The sequence below is a fragment of the Notechis scutatus genome, chromosome 1 (genome assembly GCF_049901735.1).
Source record: "Notechis scutatus isolate UNSWTSFEM ecotype Mainland chromosome 1, rNotScu1.2, whole genome shotgun sequence".
Lineage (NCBI taxonomy): Eukaryota > Metazoa > Chordata > Lepidosauria > Squamata > Elapidae > Notechis > Notechis scutatus.
In genome coordinates this window covers 77987504-77993236 of record NC_142009.1, presented here as the reverse complement: position 1 = coordinate 77993236, position 5733 = coordinate 77987504, and positions in this window count along the sequence as shown.

Sequence of the window (5733 nt, the reverse complement as noted above, 5' to 3'; positions counted from 1 at the left end):
CTGTGCTTTGTTACAGCACTTTGGGAACATCCAACTTCTTTTGCAATTACCTTTCGAGGGTTTCCCTCCTTATGGAGGGTGTCAGTGATGGTTTTCTGCACAACTGTCAGGTCAGCAGTCTTTCCCATGATTGTGATTCCTACTGAACCAGACTGAGAGACCATTTAAAGGCTCAGGAACCCTTTGCCGGTGTTATGGCTTAGTTAGCTGATTAAAGTGGGACACTTTGAGCCTAGAATATTGAACCTTTTCACAATATTCTAATTTTCTGAGATTGTGGATTTGGGGTTTTCATGAGCTGTAGGCCATAGTCATCTTAATTATGACAAATCATGGCTTGAACTATCTTGCTTTGCATGTAATGAATCTATGTCATATATTAGTTTCACCTTTTAAGTTGCATTACTGAAATAAATAAACTTTTGCACAATATTCTAATTTTTCAAGTTTCACCTGTACTCTCAGCATTCTAAATTAGTTGTTGGCTTTCTTCATTGAAGCAGGCGTCTATTTATTTCATGGTTACAGTCACCATCTCTGGATTTTTAAGCCAAGTAAGATAGTTTGTTACTTAATAGCATCATCTTCCAATTTCTGTAGTGTCTGGTCATCCCCTTGAAAAGTAAGAATACTCAAAATTCTCTTTTGAATATTATCTTGAAGTTACCACAAGGTTGAAAATACACAGGCACATTGTATCACAAACTGGCAATGTTTCCATTTGATATTTTAAAAATCAAAGGAATAATATTCTCCAGTATTGGAGAAAAAAAACCCCACATCATCTTCAGTGAAGGAATGGAAAAATAATTGAAATGCCAGAAGGCTTTAAAAAATTGCAGTATTGCACACACTTCAGGCAGCCAAATATCTACAGTATGGAATATTTTTTTTACTATGTAAATTATCTTTCCCCCAAATTAGTGCATTTTGAAATTAAGTTAACTTAATTTCAAAATGCACTAATTTGGGGAAAGATAATTTACATAGTTCTAGATTTGGGGACAAGCGATCTTCACATTCTGCATAAAATCAGTTTTGCATAAGACTATACACATTTCTGCACTGAATTTGCTTCATAGCTAAATTAATATTTTAAAAGTCATCATCCACATCCAGGCCCAACTCTTCTCTATTACACTGCACCGTGATGTAGCTTTTGAGGAAAAATTAAGGCCTATTTATCTACAATACTTCGTATTTTTCAACACTTTTCATTAGTCACAAATGGAAAATAACCCCTCATTGAAGAAAACTGCCTTGGAAAGGTAAGCTGCACAATGAGTTTTTATATTATTAAACAAAGTTGATAAGAATAGCTTTATTATCTATTGCATAGTTATTAAGCTACTTATTGAGTATACAGTGAAATGAAAACAAAAGTTTGTTTTGTGAGCTCTTGGTAAAAGACTTTCCTTAGTGACTAATAAATGTTTTCTATCCTGCAGAATCCCTACATAAAGTTACCTAGAGAGATGAGTACAAGGCAATTAAGTCTAATATTTGTTCATTTCTTCTGGAGTAATAAAAGCCCCTGAATGAACCATTTGCATATCTGCTGTTACCAAGATACTAAATTATTTATTCTGTAAAGGTTTTATTTTTCATCTATGACTAATGAACAGTATCAGTGTAAAGGTATAACATCATTTAGATATAAATGAGTATCTTTTTTTTTCCTGGGTAGCTGGTTCAGAATGCATTGTAGTAGAGGAAACTATCTTTAATCATGAAGCAAACTCAACATCAGAATTTACATAAGGTTTTGCAAAAACCCATTAATACGGAATTTGGGTTTTGATTGCTCTGAAAGATGGCATTTCAAGACATTCCCATAGAACCAAGATATAAGCACAGTTTCCACAGCTATTTCATTTTCTTCTGCTCCTTTTAGCTTCTTCTGACAGCAATGTACAGTTTAGCCAAGGCTATGCTTATGTCATGATGACATTATTTATACTAGCTGCTGACTGTTGCAGTGGATGGAGAAAAGACTTAAAGAAGAGGATCCTTGCTTTGCTGTGTCACTGTGACTCTGAGGTTTATGAAAAGCTAATGGACAATAAATTAAATATGAATTGTGTTTTTAAATTGCTATTTCAATTTAAAGAATCACAACATAATTGTGGTGGAGAAAAATAGGTATTACAAATAAATGGAGGCTGCCTCCCCTTGCTCCCAAACCTTTGGACATGTCCAGGATCAAACCCAGCTCTCTCTGCCTTATTTTACTAGACCCAATTTGACTTTCCCTATCTTCACAATCCTAAGTAAACCAAATGATACAATGGAAGTCTTTCCCTCCCTCCAAACACAGAGAGGCGGGTGGGAATGGGGGAGAGAGAAACAGGATGAGAAACCATAACATTCCATCTTTAATCGGGGATAGTCCAGTGCACTATCTTGTTAACAACCAGCTTTGCTGAAAAGGGCAGTTTTGCTTAACAGTAATAACACAGTGTAGTCTGACAAAGACCTTTCCAGCTTCTCTAAAAATTACCAACAAATCAAATATCCAGGGTTTCCTGTAGCCCACAATTTCTATAAAAACCTTTGCTTTTCTCATTCTTTTTGGGTCTTCTTTCTTGTAATTCTTGAATAAATGGTTGGTTATTTCTCTTCAGTACTATGTTGTGTTCTTCTGAATTTCCCCTGACAATAATGTCTTTAAAAGATTTTGAATTTCACATTTTACGGAGAATTTGCTTAATTATTTCCCTTATAGGTTTTCATTCTGTCTCCTACCTAAGCTTTCTAATATAGTAGTTATCTCAACATGTGTGTCTCAACATGATATTTATTGCTTATTAAATAGGTTTATTGCATTATCAGCACTTGGTAAACCTTTTGTCATTCCTATAATAGTGGAAAATCAATCTATTCCTTCCATCAACAATTCTGAAGGTGAACATAGTTTCTAAATGTACTACACTGTGGGATAGGAAGGCTTGCATTGTTATTGCATCTGATTTATTTGCAGGATAAGGCTAAGATCTGGTAGGAAAATTAATTTTCTGGTTGCTCTGAATAAACCAGAAAATTAATTCCAGCCCAGTTGCCACTTAGAACAGAACCCTGTCTTTATAATAAGGAATATTATTAGAGTTCATAAACCTAATTGATAACATCACCTGTAGTAAGGAAAACTAATCTACTCTTTGAGAAAAAATAAAGTTTATACTTCTTTGTCTCTTTCCTTCTAACAACTCAATGCAATTTGGAGGTATATTAACTGCACCAGAAACGTTTCTGCAGATTGCTGTAGCTAGCACTTGCTGTACAACCTCTTGTTTTTTCCCTTACAAAAGATGTCAAATAGATTGAAGTACGACTATATGATCTTTCACTTAATTAAATGTTTGTTTGGTTTCTCTGATTTTTAATGGTGAGCAACATTCAGATTAAAACAATAGTATTTTTAAAAGCTAGGCACTGATGCAAACTTCCAGAACCAAGTCTTGGGACTACAATTTCCAGCCAATAATAATGTGATACTCTTCAGGAAATCATTCCTGTAATGAGCAAGCCATTCATATACCAACTGAGGCATCTATGCTTCTGGAAGCTTAGTGAAGTCTCTTCTCCTAAACTAAAGCCACGTATCCATGCCCAGGACTTTTGGAGGCACTTCAGGTACATTATGCTAGGTAATAATGAGATTCCTGCCTACTTGCTTCCCTTTTTATGAATTAGGGGTCATGGCAAAAGGCTCTTCAAACTGGAAAGCTGAACTAGTCCCCATATAAGATGATTATTAAATGAACTGCTATCAGTTTAAATCAAAGGATTTCATAGGCAATTATAACTGCTGGGAGTCATCAATTCACATTTTTTCCAAAACAAGGCAACAATATACATTTCATTTGAAATAACATGTACTGAGGTCAATGAAATGTCATATAGGAAGGCAGAAGATGTACTTCCAGTGAATCTAATCAGGTTTACAATATTTTAAGAAAAGCCAAGACGTATCCTTAATTTGGTCAGAACAAAGAAGCCAACCCAGCAATCAGCTTTTTTGAGAGCAGATCTTGTTTCAGTTATCCACGTGATCTACATACTAGTGGCCTGGCCATCAAACAATGCTCTCTATCCATATTTATTTGACTCTAAGTGATCTCTGCTCAGTCCAGAGAATTTATTAAATGCATGGCTGGATCATTACTATAGTTTCTGAGGAGTTTAAAATAAGTGATGAAAAGCCACATGAAATATGTATACTAAATTAATGAACTGAGCAGGAATTAAAGCTATCCTTGCAGCTTCAACATAAAACTTTCAGCCAAATGCCCTTAGAAAGAATTCTACACAACCAAGTTGAAACAGTCCTGTAGCCAGCCTTAAAGGTAAGCAAGCATTGAGAGCAGAAGAGGGGATGACAAAAAGAAAAAGCAGGCAGAAAATGATCTGCATTTACACACAAGTACAGAAAAGCAAGTGTAGGAGCTGATGCCAGTCAACAAAGCTTTTTTATGACAGATGATCACAAAGAAAGGGAGAGAATGAGAGAAATAACCAGAGAGAGGCTTCATATTCTATTCCTTTTACAGATTGTCACCCAATGTCACACTACAAGCTTAAATGGTAACACTCCTTTGCAAGTCTACTGTCAACTCGCAAAGCATCCCTGAACTGCTCTCAAGTTGCCATGGACAAGGGATATGGGAGAGCGAACTACATGACTATTTTTTTTTTAAGTGATGGCTTTATTTCAGCTGATGATATGCAGTACATTATACAAATCGAAACTATGCTCTTAGAAATAAATGTAGTTGTGTTGAATAGAAGTTACTGTCCAGGAAATAATGAGAGTATTGCATTATTTCTGTTCATGCTAAATGAATAATATGGTATGTACTGCTGCCCTTAATCAGGGTGTAAGTAACCCTTAATTCTCTTTGATTTGCTGGAGATTTGCTCTGTAAACCTTATATGCAGTTCAAGTGATTCTGTCTCATGATAGGGATGCAACAAGGCTACACAGTAGTAGTTGTTAAGGTAGTGACATGGTTGTTAAATGAATTTGGCTCCCTCATTGATTTGGCTTGTCAGAAAATCACAAAAGCTGATCACATGATCCCAGGGTACTGCAACTGTCATAAAGATGAGTCATTTGCCTAGCGCCTGAATTTTGATCATGTGACCATGGAGATGCTGCAACAGTCATAAGTATGAAAAATGGTCCTAAGCCATATCCATGAATATCCTTAGACATAAGGCAGTATTGTGGTTATAAGGTGTTTAGCAGAGTGATGGCACAAGGGAAAAAAAACCTGTCTTTGTGTCTAGTTGTTTTGGCTTGCAATGCTCTATAGTAGCATCCTGAGGGGAGATGTTGAAGCAGTTTATATCCAGGATGTGAGGAGTCTGTAGATACTTTTAGTCCTTTTTCTGGCTCATGAGGATACAGATCTTCAATGGAAGGCAGGCTGGCTGCAATTGTTTTTTTCTGTAATCCTAACTGTCCTGTTTGATTGCTGTACCAAACCAGGCAGTTATATGCTTATCATTTGTTTTGGGTTGTTAAAATATATAATACACGGCTCTTAAGGATGGCCATTTACTGTTCTAATTCTTTGACTTTTTCTTGATGAATTCCTACAATCTTGTATTTGATACAAATATATATACCCCAAAATTTAGACAGATAAATAAATTTGACACGAAAGTTGCAGATCACTAGCAGATTGCAATAATTTTGAAATTGATATTGATTTAAAACACCTAATAAAA